The sequence below is a fragment of the Neodiprion pinetum genome, chromosome 5 (genome assembly GCF_021155775.2).
Source record: "Neodiprion pinetum isolate iyNeoPine1 chromosome 5, iyNeoPine1.2, whole genome shotgun sequence".
In the NCBI taxonomy this organism is placed as follows: Eukaryota; Metazoa; Arthropoda; class Insecta; order Hymenoptera; family Diprionidae; genus Neodiprion; species Neodiprion pinetum.
In genome coordinates this window covers 1,208,558-1,226,037 of record NC_060236.1, presented here as the reverse complement: position 1 = coordinate 1,226,037, position 17,480 = coordinate 1,208,558, and the positions used below count along the sequence as shown (strand labels likewise).

The 17,480-nt window shown below is 42.5% G+C and overlaps 1 protein-coding gene across 3 annotated transcripts in view; it reads left to right on the top strand.

The window, feature by feature from the left end:
• LOC124219888 (protein Tob1) overlaps window positions 1–17,480 on the top strand; it is a 120,153-nt gene that overhangs the window by 57,467 nt on the left and 45,206 nt on the right. The window contains exons 1-2 of one of the 3 annotated variants that reach the window (XM_046628122.2): window positions 10,498–10,658; window positions 11,660–11,802. The exons of the other annotated variants lie outside the window; for them this stretch is intronic. The gene's annotated coding sequence lies outside the window, so the exon portion shown is untranslated. Of the gene's footprint in view, window positions 1–10,497; window positions 10,659–11,659; window positions 11,803–17,480 lie in introns of those variants that run through there. 3 annotated transcript variants of the gene reach the window in all.

Sequence of the window (17,480 nt, the reverse complement as noted above, 5' to 3'; positions counted from 1 at the left end):
TTTTACTCAGCCTGATAATTAGCGCCTTATCTTTAACAATAAGTCGGAGAGGTAAGGCGAGAGAGAGTGAGAGAAAAAAAGTTAATAAATGGGTGGGTCTAAATTGCTCCTACGTCCTTCTACGTCGTTTTGTCTCATAGACACGCGGCGACCTTGACGAATGTCTCTGCGTGTGTATAAAGATTGTGCGGATAGTATTTAGGCACATTATAAATACAAACGCGAGAATTTTTTTTCAACGATCGCTCCACGTCCACGCACCCTTAAATTTTATTTTCAAAACTTGTTTATCCACCGTTTATCACGTCCCTCTGTCACCCTTCAAGCCGAGTGATTAATCACCCTCGTAACAGTCGAGCTTCGTACTTGCAAACCTGTGAATTTTTCACTCCCGGTAGCCTGAAGACAGCCGTTGGTGGATGTAATCGCGAACGGTGCTTATAACGGGTGATGCAGGCACGAGGAGGAGAAGAAAACCAGAGGTGCGGAAATTGCGAGTGAATTACTGAACCGAATTAGTGCAGTGAATGCTGGGACCGCACCGCGTGCAAATTAGCTAATTATCATCCTGCACCGCAGTGGAGACTCGGAGGCGGACGCCACTTCTCTAACTTCGTATTTTCGTTCCACCCGCACTTACTTTGACAGCTTTCCCTTGAGAGTTGAACAAACAAGCCTTGAAGTGCCTAAACTCAACGGCGTGTTACAGCGGCTGGATGACTGCGTGTACGGGCTTATTATTCACAGGCGGATATACCACAGAGACACTTGATATCAAGATGCTAATGCAAACTTGTGGAAGCCAAGAATTCAACAATCAAATTAGGTAATTGTCCCGTCCAACCGGAAGCCACTCGCGGTAATTAGATCCTTGAAAATCCTTACCGATCACCGTAACCAGCTTATAGTTGGGAGATTGCCTTCGGATTGTCCCGACGCGGAGGCGTGATTTTTAATTGAAGACAAACAGCCGGCTATCCGATAATTGAAATAAGCAAGGAACCTGGTTATCCCTTCCTCGCTCTCTTCGCCTCCTTTCTTCTCGCAAATCACGTTGCACACTGCCAGAAATTCACTCCCCGAAGAAATTCAACGCGACGATCTTACATCACGGGTTTTTAGATTCCTCCGTCAATGATTTCGAACGTACAAGTTGGGGGGTACAGCTTGGACGGTCTAAAATCATATCAATCTTTGGGAGTTTTTTTTTTTTTTTTTTTTTAATGAAAATGAAAACACTTTGAGTAATTTGAGTTTGAGGGATTTATTATTTACATTTTCAACAAAGCTTTTTAATATATTGAGCCGATAGTTATCGACGTGAATCCTGTAACGTCGTTTCGTAATATCGGTCCCCGACTTCCCGTCCAGTTAGCGTTTCGGGAAACGGCAGAGAAAATCGTCTCTAATTCCGCGGAATCTGGAGGGTGCCTCTCTGTACGATTTCCGTTCTATTGTTCCAGGGAATCAGACTGAAATAATGCCCTTGATTGAATTTATAATTAAATCGAGAGCAGACTCGCCCTGCTTTGATCCACCGCCTCTATTTAAATAAGAAGAGCTCGCCTCGTTTTCACTTCCAATGCGGCATTCGGCGAGGAAAAATGTATTTCAGAACGCGTTCGTTCCTCGAGTTACTCACGTCGATTACTGTGCTTTGGTACTCGTCAATATTCTCCACCGCCACCGAATTAGCAAACACTTTAATTCCACTCAGTTGCTTCTATATTACGTCGTACTTTTCATCCGCCGCGTAAAAGAGCCAATTTTCATGGGCGAATTCTGAGACCCAGAGAGCTTGCGTGAGGGAGATTAAAGGCGACGTGGCATCGCCGCGGTGAATTCGTCTTGCGGGATCGCTCGAGATCAGCGAGCTTGTTTGTCGAAAAGAGATGGCAAAAAACAGGGTACAAGGAACACCGTAGTTAGGAATGTTATTTCCCGGAGTGACAGCTAATGCCTGTGTAGTATATTTTTCAAGAAAAAATATGCTCTTAGTGCAAACTCGGTATTCGTAATCTCTATACATATGATAACAACAATGCGCGAGTATACTGGATGATAATCGGGGAAGAAAGGAAAAAATTTCCAGACACGATCAATTCTCTCTACCCTCGAACGGCGGCAAGCGTAATGGATGTTTGTGCCTGATTGCAGAGAAGCGCGTGAAGGATGGAAGGTAATTCATTCATTCATCGACACCGTGTTTTCACAGACTGCAGGGTGATCGAAACGCTGATCTATTGACCCATTTCGACGTCCGATCGACTCTGGGTTTTTAGGCGCTGATCGAAAAAAACCGAAATGTTACCCCGATGCTTTGAAATCTCAGGCGTGACTTTGAGGGACGTCGACGAGACTTGAAGCGGCGGTAATCGATACAAAGTATTTGCAAATTGAGGTCGAAACTGATTTCCGCGCGGTTCCGAAATCATCGATGCTAATTATTCTCGAAAATAACGGAGCGAAACGGAAAACTGGCTGAAGAAAGTAGTTTAAGAAAAGAGGAAAGATATATTGTACGCGATATTTTTTCCAAGAGAAATCTTCTCCTCCAACCTTGTACAGTTTTATTGCGTTTCGATTCGTTTCCCCGGACTTTAAGCCCACGTAAAATCTCTACCGTTGCCCATTGCGAGTAGCAGCCTGGAAAACGGGAAAAGGGAACTGTGCCATGGAGGGCGAGATGTAGCAGCGGCGTAAATCCCAGAACCTTTGACCTTTCCCTTGGCAGGGGGGAGGCGGAGATCGGGGAGAAACTGCGCTGAAACAAACTGGCTGATTTCACCCTAGATTCTCGACTCGTTGGTCGCGCGTCTTGGAAACTGGTTCGAACTGTACGTGTGTCTACGTACGACGCAAGCCTGCTGAGCATCGAATAAGCAGAGCATATTATGAGTTCGGTTTTTCCTCTCTCCGGGGAGTTAAGAGAAGAACAGAAATAACGATCCTCGTGAATCTAGCGTAAACGAATAAATTTTTGCCAAATTTTCTAACGATCGTTCGAGCGAAATTCGTTTTTTTTTTTTCTTTTAAGATTTAATATTTATGGACAAAGTTCGTTCTTCAAAAAGAGGACTAGAGTCGCGAAGAATAAGATTCGAAGACCAACTTCGGCCTCTTGCGCGAGTGGGAAATTTTTTTATCGGGAGAATATCGAAGTGAAGCAGATCGAGGGGTCTTAAAATGTGAGAGCCATTTCTGATCACTTTTTGTTAGTTGCACTGCCGCGAGGAAAGGAGGTATACGATCCAGAAAATAAGAACATGCGAGTGAAAATCCTTTACTCTTCGACTATTCGTGTGACCCCGAACGCTCCTCTCTCCGTGCAAAATCGCCTGGTTAGGTAATTACCGCAAATTTATGCCAATACACGAATAGGCGTCAGACCGCACAAACATGCTGCCACGGTTAAAACACCTACTTATCTCGCTGCACGAGAAATATTTGCACTCTACTCGCGATCAATTTTGTGACCATTTACATACCTGCAATGTAAAGATAACGCATACCCATTGTGACAGAAGGACGTCGAGATAGGAACTGATTACGATGGAACGTCAAAGCTTTAAAGCTTGCAAAATGGACTGGAGTATGACTGGATCTTTACCAAAGCAACAGACAAACCGCCGATATTCCATCCGGGAATAACTTCAATGTCCGAACACTCGTTCATCGTCAAAGACTCGAAGCAACTATCCCGACATGTCGAAAGAGTCATCGAGGATCATCAAGGACTGTGATAATCGTCCTTGTCGTTAGTTTTTAGTCCCTGATATTCGGACGACCAGGCTCGAAGGGTTGGTCGTAATTAGTTCGTGCAAATGGAAAGGTAGACGAGTGTCCTCAAGTGCCGAGACCAACGGAAGATCAACAGAGAGTGCAACAAGGGGATGATGGTGCTCTAGTCCCAAAGGAGACAAAGCACTGGGTTCTACCGTAACGGAAACCCAGGAAGCAGCTTAACTTTCGTGCTTCTTCCGTCTCTCCTCGTCTCCCCACGGAGCGTAAACCTCCTTTACATCCGAAGAAGATACTGACCCGAGTTTCGTTCCACTGCTTATAATGCACTCACGAGTCAGCTGAATTATTCACTCTCTCCCTGTGCAGTTAGGTTTGCAGCTTTTATTTTTTCTCTGCAGCATCGATTCCACTATCTATTCATCTTCCTCTACCCGCGGAACTTCTGGATTACATGTCAAATACTCATATTCTAGATTTCCAAAGTTCTTCGGTTATCGGATGATCGTTGACTCGACTTCGCGGCCATGACGCAATTGTTTCCAAATGAGAAATCGTGCCGTTCCAGTATAAAGTGTATGATATTTTTCTGATGAGGTGAAGCGTTCCGATGTGTCAAAGCCTCACGCTCCGGTATTTGGGTTAATATATACATATACGCGCGGTATTTGCCTTCGGCGACAAAAATATGATGATACATATGTCATCACCCACATGCGATACATTCAGTCTGGTACTATTGTAATTTCAGTAATCGTTACAGTACTCAACAGCCGAGAATCTTCTGCTGCTTTGTATCCGCGGCGCGGTCTTGGCGCGAGGAAACATAATGACACTTGTCGAAACCCGTTTTTTCCTCATCCTCTGTGTTGTTATTTTCTTTTTTCTTTTTTTTTTTCAAATTTGTTTATTTTTTCTTTTTGTTGTTGTTGCCTCTTTTCTCCCTCCATTTTTCTCCTCCGTAACGGAGTGCATGTTTGCCACGAGGACTATTCATATGGAGAACCGAGTCCGTCTTGTCCTTTGTGACCTAGGTAGAGGTCGCGGCATTAGCTTACACACTTGGTACTCATTATACGCCGGTCTTCATTATTCCATACCCAGTCTGACAGAATAATTACCCATTTAACAGATAATCACTCGCTTCACAATACCGGATACTAATTTCACCGTTGGTTATGACACGCCTGTATACGTATACAACCATGGGGATTCTACACGCAGACGACAGTGTTTTAAAATTATTTACGTCTCGTGCCGAATTGTTATTATTATTATTTATTCGGTAGCGGAAAAAAATAAATCTTCAAGAAATTTGAATTCTACGTCTCTTTCTTGGGACAACATTTCGAACGCTTTTATGAAATTGATATTCCTGCATCCTCCCTGTAGGCTCATATACAACGAACGAGAACCAAGTCGTAGGGATTTATTTTCGGATTTAGATTCAAATCAGCGGATACTCCGATCCGTATTTGAAAAAATTTCGAGTCTAAATCATCAGCTTTGCAAAGAAGAAAAAAAACTCATCAATTCCAATTTCTGTCGGTGCAGATCGTGTTGTCGCAGCTGTGTCGATCAGGTGTCTCAATGTGTATACATAACAATGTATCGCATGACGAATGGCACCATGGATCGAAGAATCAGTCCACCGGATAGGACTTTGTTAATCATTGAATCGTCCGTCTGTTCGCCTGTCTGTTCGACGACGCTGATCCCCAGACGGTCAGGTGATCTCTTAATAGTCCAAAAATACGTCAATTACAGAAAACCACCTGCTATTGGCTCCGGATCCTGATGTCACCTCGATTACCCTCTTCATCTTTCTCCCAGACCCGAAACGGCGTGAGGAATTGCAAAATGTGGGCGCTGATCCGATTTCCAGACGGTCAACCCGGCGATACTGACCCAACGGAAAGCTTCAGCCACTCGGAGTTTTGCGCCGAGTTTGATCAGCGATTCGGGAAAGGAACTCGATGACATATCGAATCGCTCGTTCAGCGATGCGACCCGCGATTAGAGCCAGTTCAAAGTCCCCGTAACGCGTTAAAACACACAAGCAGAGCGCTTTTATCAGTCGGTTTTAACCCTGACCCCTGTCCGTATCGCGCTGACCTCGTGACCATGCAACCTCCTCGTACAAACGGCGTGCCATTCATGCCCGTCACTTCGCGTGAGCGTTCCGACACTCCACGGAGATTAGAAAATTCGAGAGATGACTTATCAGTGCGTACAACGATGCCGATGAATCGCTATACCCGGATCTCTCCGCAGCGCGATATCTGTCGTAAAAGTCTCCATTCCATATACCGTTCACATGAGCACATCGTGCATCCTGCTTTTTAAGTCTCTCGTTCACGAGACAATTTGGACCAATTCGACGATTGATTTATCCGTACTTTTGCGGCACGTCTGACGGCCACGCCAAGTAGACCCATTACGGATGCTTCTCATTGTTTTGAAATTTCCGTTTTCGAAAGAATGCGAATATTCATAAAAATCAACGAATGCATTTCACATGACAAAAAGAAAAAAAAAAACAAAAAAAAAAACATCCTTTGACAATTTGTTGAACAATTTGTCCATAACTTCTGAACATTATTATTATTCAGATTTAATTTTCTCGTCGTTTTTATCGTGCTTGATTTTTTTCAGATACTTATCTTATCACAAAAAATATTTAACATCGTCGACGCGACTCACTTTTGGTCGACGACGTATAGCCAATACCTACACCCATTAATTTTACCGTCCAATTACATCGCGCGATAAATATATTGCTCACAGTTTGCTTTCAAGTTGTAAACACGACACGCGACTGTCATTGCTCCCGGAATCAGCGGGCTGCCTGTATTTCCTTCATCTGTTACCAGCCACTCGTCGGATGGCTGTGCACACAACCCGGTCTCAACCTTCGGTATTATTCCCTTCTCTTATCTTGTCGTCAGGTATCAGTCACGATGCCAAGCGGCCGCGTTAGAAACGGCGAGGAAATTTCTCCGGCTCGTTTGTTATCAGGGTAAATCGAGCGACGATCAGCTTTTTCCAGTCTTGGAACGATTATACGATATTATCGATCAATCCTCAACGGCCATGCCGAGGCGAGCTTTGCTTAATACCCGCGTCGGAGGAGGAGAGCTTGCAAAGCTGACAGATGGTGCGGGCGTGCCGTCTGCGGGAACAGAGGACCAATACCAACGCGACCGGAGCCGGCTCACCGGACACGAGACACGGGACACTGTTTTCTACTTTAGCAGAAAAGTACAAAAGCTGACGCCGGTTCCGCGCGATACATCGCAAGCTTGCCAAAGGGTCGCAGCTTCTTTGCCGCGCGGTTGAAATTCGCACAGATCGTACGACGCTTCGGAATTATGGGCTAAACGAGCTTCTTGCGACGGTTGACCTTTGCACCTCGGCTCGTTGAGGGTTGATCGGAAATTCAACGAGGCCGAGCTTCGCCGGTATTCAAAAGCCGTAATCTTGAAATCCGCTGAATGGAGCTTCGTAACGATCCCAACTTACACAGGATATTACCGACACACGTACTGCACCCTAACCAAATTGGCTCCCTACCAGAAATTATTACGGGTCACCGAGTCTTCCCCCTCCCCCCCGCCCCTCCCTCACCCCCTCACCGATGGGGTCTAATGATCGAGGCAAGTTTGCGAGAGACATCGAAAATATTGTTTAAAAATTTCACCGGCAAATAAGTGTGAAACTGGGTTAACTTCATGTCCCACTACTGTGATTTACTTCAATACGAACTTCATGTGTGCCAGAAACAAGCTTGCCCGTCATCTCAACGACTTCATTCGGGTTTAAGAAAAATCTGAGAAAAACCCGTTCAAAGTTTCAAAAGCACTTTCAAACGGTTTGCAAATGTGCGCATAACTTGGAGAATATCTGTCGGATCGACGCGAAACTTACTATGTATTTATACTTGAGTATACGTAAAATATAAAAATGGATTTTTGAAAAATCTCGACTAACTCTCACCCCTTGGATCGTTGAGGAAACGTTCTTCGAACCTCGTGCCGAGCTTGCAGCCTGCGCGAAAATGCATTTGCGAAACGCTCACATTTTCTCACCGCAAGCCACATCTGTGGAAATTGTTAAAGCGTTACCTGCCTCTTCGGGTTTTAAAAAGTTAACAGGCGCGCTGCGCAGCCACACCCATTTCGTTAATGGACCTCTTAACGATCATAATAATTGCAAATGCAAACAGCTATGCTGCTGCAGAGAGTCCGCTGAATTATGGCTGCAACATGAGCGGAGTGGCTACGCTTCCGGTGCTCGTTCCGCAGGTGTTAACGGTCGAACAATTGCGAGAAAATAATTTATAGAAAGTTGTCGAAAGTTTTCTTAACGCCGTCCAGCATCATCGTCGTACTTGTGCCACAGCGGCATTGTCGCGCGGCGTTAAAGCTCGATAAAAATAGGCACCGGTCAGGTGACGGTAAATTAAAAATCGCTCGACGTTACCCTCGCGTCATTGGTTATAGGTATTATTGCCTTTGCGCGCACGAAAAGCCTGGCGTTCGTCAGTCGGTCTTGCGATATGTTATCACCGGGCGCAAATGGTTCGTTGCGGTTTTTATTGGTCGGCGATAAGGAACTAATAAACCGTTTCACGTGTCGCCGTATTTTGCCTCGATGCTCGTACCTCTGTGACAATAGGAGGAAATTACGTAAGGGATGACGTGGGATTTTCCTTTCCGTTTTTCCTCGTTATCTCTCTCTCTCTCCCTCTCTCTTTCTTACGCATCCCGCAGATCGATTAGTCGCATCACCAACCGTCACTGAACATTCTAAACAAGAAAAATGCTGAAACTTTGTTTCGTTATCGTTAAAAAAAATTCAGGTTGTTATTGCTATCGATATTTACGGTTTCCGCAAGCATCGTGCGGCTAGGTGCAAACCGGATGTTGGTAAAAAAAAGGATTCTAATCGTCTCGCGGTTTCCGTTGCGGAAATGCACGCGTCTGCACGTAACACACTCGCGTTGAAAATACGTCGGTACATGTAGAAAGATTCAACGCACGGCGTCTGTTGCCAAGCGATAATCTCCGAGTTATCCGGCTTTATTCTACAATCGTTCGTTGCGGGTTCAGCGCGTACAAAGTACACCGTGCTTACAGCTAGATCTGCGACACGTAAACATATAAATACAAATATAAATGTATACGTGATACGCGAAGAAACGTAGATGTGCAAACATACATCGCGTGCAACTTCCGAGTCCGTCATTAATATATTACAGCCGTAACCATAATCTGTGTGTGAACGATGCAGAACTAATTGAAATCATTAACTTGTACGTAATCGCCACGTACGTCTCTGTAACGTCACCGTACAGTCGTTACTCACATTCATTGTCCGCATATCTGTACGTGCATGGAAATCTATCCGCCGCGACGACACACAAACCTTGACCTGATCTACGTCTCGCTTGAAAACAGAAAGAAATATTATAAAATTTCGTAAAAAGAAGTTGCTCAAATCAGTTACGACGACTTGGGAAGTCGTCGTTTCTCACCTGTATATACGAAATAAGACCGATTGCCCTCATTTTACTTTTTTGTTGTTTTTTTTTTTTTTTTCTCGTTTGTTTTCGTAGGTATTGTAAAATGCGATTCAACGATTTTTTACACATCATATTAACAATAACAATTACGCTACACTTGAATTCGTATGATCTGGACGCAGCGGACTGTGATATCGCGGAATAAAAACTCCTCCGTCGAAGTTATATACGAAGGCCAAAGTGTTGAAGAGTTGAAAAGTTGAAAATAACAAAGAGTATTAATTTTGTATCGTTTTCGAATGAAGTAAAAAAACGTGATCGACCAATGTCTTCGAGCACCAAAAATCAGTACACCCATACCGCACAGGTAACAGTTAACCGGATGCGCGCGTGGCGAATTCCAAAAAGAAAAAACTAGGCGATAACGACTACGTACGTACATCTGTAAATGTGTTGAATAAAAAACGCAGCGTGTAAAATTTTTTCCCTCAAAACAAGCCGGCAAGCGTACGCGCAAGAAACGACGGCTTCGTAAGGGGGGTGGGGAAAAAATCGCAAGGGTAGTGGTAACGGGGGTAAGTAATCCCGAGAATAAGGGCCGTGCGGGGACGAGTTTCGTGGGCGTGGGCGAGGGCGAGGGCGAGGAGGAGGGCAGGAAGTCCGGGGGTTGATTCGCGCGCCCTCTACGCGAGCGCTCATCGACGGGGGTGGTTTGCCAGAGGCGCCGAGGGGAAGCGCTGCGGGGGAGGGTTGGGTGGGGTGAATGGGAGGCTCTGGGTTGGGGTGGGGGCGCCGTGTCCCAGTGGCACTAATGACGTCCCTCCCCCATCATCCCCCATCATCCCCCATCCACCCCCCCAAGCCCCGCGGGCCACTTCGCGTGGCCCGGTTCCCCCTGTGACGTCACCAGCGTCGTCCCCCCTTACCTCGCAAACCCGTCCTCCCACCTTCGTTTCACCCCCAACCCCCAACCCTCAACACCCCCGCCGCACAGGCAAGGCGCCACCTGCGCGAGAACCTTACGGGAACATTGTGCGGTGTGTACGTCGTATACTATCGGCCGGCGGAGAATGGTGGAGGGGCGGGAGGAGAGGAGAGAGAGAGAGAGAGAGAGAGAGAGAGAGGAGAGGAGAAGAGGGCAGTGAAGGAGGGGGAGGAGGGGAGAGGGAGGCAGCCGCGAAACTCTCGCGGTCCCAGCCAGCCGATACTCGCCAGTCTACCGTGGTGCCCCGTGCCGAGTACAGCTACACTCCATTTTATACCTAGTTACAATATTAATACATAACATATATAACAGACATACATAATATATATATATATATATATATATACATATATATACATATATTACATACATACGCGTGAGACGTATTATCGAACGATATATACATACGTACGTACACATTTATATAACACGTATATGTATATACATACATACATAAATAAATATCCACCCATCTGAAATATAAATCTTTTTGTATATATGTATATGTATACATATTCGTTGTGTGCATATAGATACGGAACCGTGTGTGTGTGCGTGTGTGTGTGTGAGTTTGTGTGCGTATGTGTCGATGGGTGGGTGCATCGCGCGAATGTTGTTAATTAACTTTTCGTTGTACTTTATAAATCTGACTTCGCGAAAAGACGACGACGCTTTGCTATTATTATTTTTATTCGTTTTACTGACACCGCAGGATATCGCAAGACGAACGACAGTTTTTTAAGACTGATAACGTAATATATTGTATCGTTGATGTCGTATGTTGTATACACGTGGGAATACGATTTTGAAAATTTGAAGAAGAAAACGAGAACGTAAAAGGTGAAAGAAACGAATGCGAGACTCGTGGATTCGAACATTTTTGTACGTGCGTCTGATGATAGTCGTCAGGCGGGCATAAGATTGCATTTTTTTTTTTTTATAATCTTTTTCTTCACCTTCGAAGCTAATCTTTTCGTTTCGTTTCGAAAGACACGCGAAGATTCAGTACCGTACTCGATCTGTAAACAAAACAAAAATGAATAAAAAACGATACGTGAGAAAAGCAAGAATAAACAATATTAAAAAATCATAAACGAACAAAAACCGACTAAATTCAAGTAAGAAAAAACTCGAGACGTCTCCTGAGAATCATCTGATATTCTATGCACATACATACATACATTTCGTATATAAACGAAACGGATTTAACCGATCGATTTAAAATAATAAGAAAAATACATTTTCTCTCAACGACGATATAAATTTTTAAATTCATCCCGATTGCATCGTGTGTCTCTGCGTGCGTGTGTATGATTTTTTTTTTTTTCTTCACATTTCCTATCGTCACCGTTCATTCGACAAGTTTTATACCATACTTGTACGCACACCGATAATAGTATTTCTCACAGGATTGATATTCGAAAAGTCAACGCGGTGTGTTCTGTGAAAAGTTCCAACATTACACGCGAGTGCTTGAAAACGGACAAGCCAAGTGTTTTACTTACGTTACTTCGATCCTCACCGTGTGGTGGATATGCAGCTATAAAATCAAGTGAGTAGATTGTGAAAAGCCAACGGATTACTATCCATAGTTTCGTATTTAAAAAAAAAAAATTCTTTTCTCTACCTTTTTCTTTCCCTCTTTCTCTCTATTCCTTCTTTTTTTTTTTTTTTTTTGTTTTTCTTTTTTTCACGAGAACCTGTACATCAAGTGACGACTCTAATTGCAATATTCTTCATAGAATTATACACAGCGGCCTGTGAGCCCGATGTTGGATGTGAAATTATTCACAATGATAATTGAAGATTGAAGAAGAAGAAGAAGAGAACAATAAAGAGGAAATGAAAACGATAACGAAACAAAACGAAAAGTAGTGAAATTTTGAACGGCATCGCGTCAATTAGGCAACCTGTTGCGGGCCTCGTTGGCACCGATTTCTTGCCGAGATTGCATTGTATTTAAGAACGCATCATCTGTCATGGTCGAGTTATTTTTGAAACGACTCGTTCCGTCGAGCTCGCCTCTGACTGTACGTGCGTGTGTGCGTTTATATGGGCGTGTTGTAACTGCCCCAGATTCCATCTAATTTACCAATAGTTGGTCCAGTTAAATTTGTATATCGTTCCGAGGGCGCGGATTTAGGACCTGCGATATAATTATCGTCGTCGAAACGTATCGTTGCAACGAGGAGCCCGATTTTTCCTTATCCCCTCGTTTCTCTCACGCCCCCCGTTCAAAAATCCGTTCAATTCCAGCAAAAATTTCTCATCAACGGGTGTTAATTAATAATATGAGATATGGCGTTAAAAAAAAAAAAAAAATTAAAAAATTACAGACTAGACAAGAAAAAAAGAAGTAATTAAAATTTTACCCGTTTTCGCAAGGCTCGTGTGTACATACGTGCCAAATTTTATCCCCGCCACGATAATGATCGGTATAACGAAACTGGCTGTTGTGTAAAAAAAAAAAAAAACTGGGAAATAAAAAATCCTGAACAATGCAAGTACGAAAAAAAAACGTTCGATCGCACGTTTTTTCTTTACGATTATCGCAAGTACGATAGAAACCTGTTACATTGAGATCCGGAAAACCGCCTGCCCATAATTAGTTGATCAAACAAACATCAGACTCTAAAAATACAACCGCACAACAATTATCGATGATGTCAAAATACCGCTGCGGAAGAAAAGCTGCGAAGCGTTGCACGTGTCGCGTCTGAAACTGGCCGGATCGGATCGATCGATCCGATCGATCGACACCACCAATTTCAATCAATGCCCCCCGATATCGCTGGTTGTGTAATTCCGTGATTGGTTCCGCTCCGCTTCGCCTGACACTGCAGACGTTCCGCTTCCTTCCGTTATTTTGATTTTTTTTTTTCGTCCGATTGAAGTTCGCTTTTGTGAATTTATTTTCTTTTTTTATGACTAATTTACGAGGTACGTTTGACACGCATTTAAAAAACATAGTTCTTTGCACGCAGATACTGGCACAAAGTGAGAATAATCATTTACAAGAGAGTGAAATTCGTGAGGTTAATGTATCGATTCGTTTCTGGGAACAATGATTATTTCGTAACTGTAGGATCGTGTCTGAATTTGAGAAATCCATTTTTAAAAATCAAAGTTTATTCAAACTCTTTTGAATTCGTTCCAAATTTTCAAAACGATCATTTTAGTTTCAATATTTCGTTACATTGTAACGAGACTGACTTCAATATGATTCATTTTTCCTATCTTCGGTTACATTTCTTCTATCTAACGTGTTCCGGTTTAATTGCTGATTAGTTTTCACGGCATAGTTGCTGCGTCACGTGTTCGGTCGATCTCTTTTAATCAATTTCAACGTATAGGATTCTAATACCGCTAATTATATTCGATCAAAGAAATTCGCCGGAGGGAATTCCCCGCGTTTTAGAAATTTATACGCGCGTCAGACGTCGATACGTCCGAACACAAATTCGGACGATCAAGTTTTTCGCCGTGGAAAAACCGCGTTAGATTCTTAACACATCGTATCGTCGATCCGATGACGAATCGAACAATCTATACATGTAGCCGCGCATTTACCGACACTTAGGTATTTATACACGCGGATGACGTAAACAGGACGACGATTCCAATTGCAATAAAACGAATTCAATTCCGATTGTCAACCGCACGAAACGTTCAGCTGGCGTACGATACGAGCGAAATGCGCAGCTCGAATGCGCACGGCTTGAGAATAAACTTATCGACTAGATATATATATATATAATTTATCACTTGACGTAATATTTATAGAAAATAATCCATATTACCGCCCTGCCTCGCGTTGTGGCTTGTAACACAACTGATCCGAAAGCGTATACCTCTATACACATGTGTATTATTGAAACGCGGAATCGCTTATATATGCACACGTAGAGATATAATAATAACTTGTACGAAGTCACGCGAAGTTCGCGCGTCGTGACGCAGTCTAGTTGTATATTTTTGCGTACAGCAATATAGTCTCGATCTGTGCTGCACGCATGATGTGCAAAAATAAATTCGCGTGTCACGTACTTAGGTATAATGATGGCGACGATGACGACGATGATACAAAGTACGCGTCTGCGGTTATGACGTTTCATCCGCTACGCGTGAGGCGGGAAGATTTTTCTCTCTTCGCGTCGATTCAAAAATACTCGGACGGCAAATGCCTGACTGATAGGTGCCTGAGACTTTTTAAATCGCTAAAAATATTGCTTCGAAAATACGTGACAGCCTTCGTTTGAATTTAGGTCTCGCCCTGATTTCGGACCGTCTTCTAAGCTCAGTTTTTTTTTTTTTTTTTGTTGTGTCTCTAAGCTTTGTATGTTCTAATTATTTCGATCTATTTTTTTCCAACCACCGTGAAAAGTCTAACCGATGTTTTTGAAAAATATATTCAATTCTCAGCGTGCAAGGTTAATCATTCTAACGAATAGTTAGACGTGTTTAAAAAAAAAAAAAAAAAAAAGAAACAAAAAACCGGTCGGCTATGAAAACGGTGATGAAATTTCAGCGTGAAAATTTTTCCTCGAATTTGTTGCCGTGCAGTGAATTGTTGTTGAGACGTCAGGAAGAAAATCGATGAATCGCCTCAACGACTCAAGTATAAATCAATTAAAAAAAAAAATACTATACACGGACACACTTGACACTGCAAACTATAGTTTCAGAGACAATAATCCAATTTTGAAATTCACGGTATATAATTTCTTGAGTTCGCCAAGTTCTTTATCAGATTAGGTTAGGTCAAGGTAAACTCTACGCCGTATTAGAGATCGTAACAAGTCTATATAGGTATGTATTTATTCAGAAGCTATGAATAATTATTGCTGCACATCGAATCCGATACGATAGTATAACGAGTAAAAATAAAAAAAGGAAACATTACGAAAACGATTGTCGGAATTTAATCGATGTAGAAGGAAAAGGTGAAAAAATTGAAAAAAATTGAATTGCCCCTGACATTTTTTGCACCAAATTAAGGGTGAAACAATCGAGTCGTCGGACTGCAACGCTGGAAAGGAAAATGCACGGGTGTAGAAAAGCGAATCCCTTGGAAAGCCTCGCGTCGTTCTGGGCGCGTCTAGCAGTGGGTCGAACCTCGGTGTTTGCCTCACATATAACGACCCAATTCGCGCTTGATCAATAACCGACCCCCGCCCCGCTTCGTCGGCCTTTCCTCTCCGTTTCCCCGTTTCAGCGTTTCGCCATTCTTGGCTATCTCGGCTCTTCTCGCTACCTACGTACGTACGCCAAGTATGACTAACAATGACCAAATGTAAGCGATTATTTTTACTCGTAATCGTTTTTTTTTCACTCCCTTTCATTAAAGTATAAATTATTGTCAATTGTCTTGCTTGCTAAGTGCCCATTCCATGTAACAAGTGAAAGATGAACGAATATTTTCACCTGATGTTGAAAAATATTTTAATTAAACTATAAATTGTCAAAAAAACTTTTCAGCTATTAAGACTAGGTACTGAAATTTACACAAAATTTTGGTTTCAAAAAAATACCGAATAACCGATAAATCGATTCATTTTTACCGAAAAAATACTCTTTTATTCGGGGTTCCATTAAGTTTTTCTGTTTTTTTTTTTTTTTTTTTTGCTCCAGAAGATTAAAACTACAGCTAAGAAAAATTTCAGCGTCTTTGCGATAACGCTTTGAACATATTGTTCAAATTACAAGAAAATTTAGTTCAAGTATCCGTTTGCACAACTGTTTACTGCACTTTTTTCCAGTCAAAAAAAGAAGCCTTGACACGAATATATTATATTCATCGCTGAACGAACGTCAACTTATCGCAATAGTTGAAATAAAAAATAAAGTTAGACCATCCATAATTAGAAAGATGATAGTAACACGGTTAACTTCAAAATTTTCTGTTCACCGTTACAAAAATTCCTCTACTTTTTCCATAAAAAAGCATATTTTTTGGTCTATAGTAAACATTGAAAATATACAAGTTACTCGTTCTTTTCTCCTTGCAATTTTTCCACCCCTTACATGGTTTTGAATATTTTTCTGCGGTTTCGCAATTACGTTGCCTGTGCGTACAATTCGGAGGCGATGTTAAATCTGAGGCTGAATCATTCAGCACTGAATTTTCGTAGCCCGTGTGCGTACATAGGTTCATACGTATACATTCATATATTACAACACGTATGGTTACATATATTTATTTTTCGAGGATCATCATTTTTGGCGCGTCAAAACAGCACCGGCCAAGAATTCGGCGTCTCGACTTTCTCGGCCCGTGCAAGAATCACGCACATTACACACTCTGTGCAACTTGGGATTGTATCAGGGTACGGCTAGTCATCGGTCCTTTAAATATAGATACCGATACCTCTCATCTCCTCGCCAAGCTCCGCACCACGTGACCGGGGACAGGCCGCAGAGGCTTTTAAACACAGTTTGTCCCAGGGATGTACAGAAATAGGAGATAAATTCACAAACCGCTTCAACTGTCTATGGACACGGTATGACCGACTCTGCAGATATCACTGTTGGAAAAATTTAACTAACAATAAACATAATTTCGCAACAGGTCCGCTTTGTGTTTAATTGTGTCATTCGTTACGTTTCTGATGAAATGAACATGATGCAAATACTTGTCATTTTAACGTTTAATTTGTAAATTTTACTTTAAAAAATTGTTAAATCAATCCAGAAACCTTACAGGACTTGATGGGACATTTTTTCCTTCCAACCGTGTAGGTAAGATTTTTTTCTTTCAACGGGCGAAGCTTGATAAGGAAATTTGAAAAGCTTGAATTTTTTTTTTTTTTAATAGTAGAATATCTACCGAAGGTTCGTTTTTTCTTTCAGTAAATTTTTTTTTTTCTTTTGTTCCAACACCGTGTATAACGTTTTATCAAAGTTTCGCAAAAATTTTGTTAACGCAAAATTTTAAAAGTCTTTATTATAGTTCGCTATATTTGCATCTCGGGAACGAATCTACAGACTGTTCTTTTTTTTTCTCTACCTTCTTTATTCTGTTTTCATTTCGCCGTTCTGTCTGGCTTGTTTCATAGAAACATACGGATCCTGTTTCTACGAATCGGAGCGAAAAATCGCATCGTATCAACGGGTCGCCGCCTCTCGCAGCGCGTTAGTAGCAAAGATCCGTGGAGGTCAGGCAACGCAAGTGGAAATCCGTACGTGTCGAACTTTCATACTCTAGCCAACTGCAATCCTCTGCAACTTCAT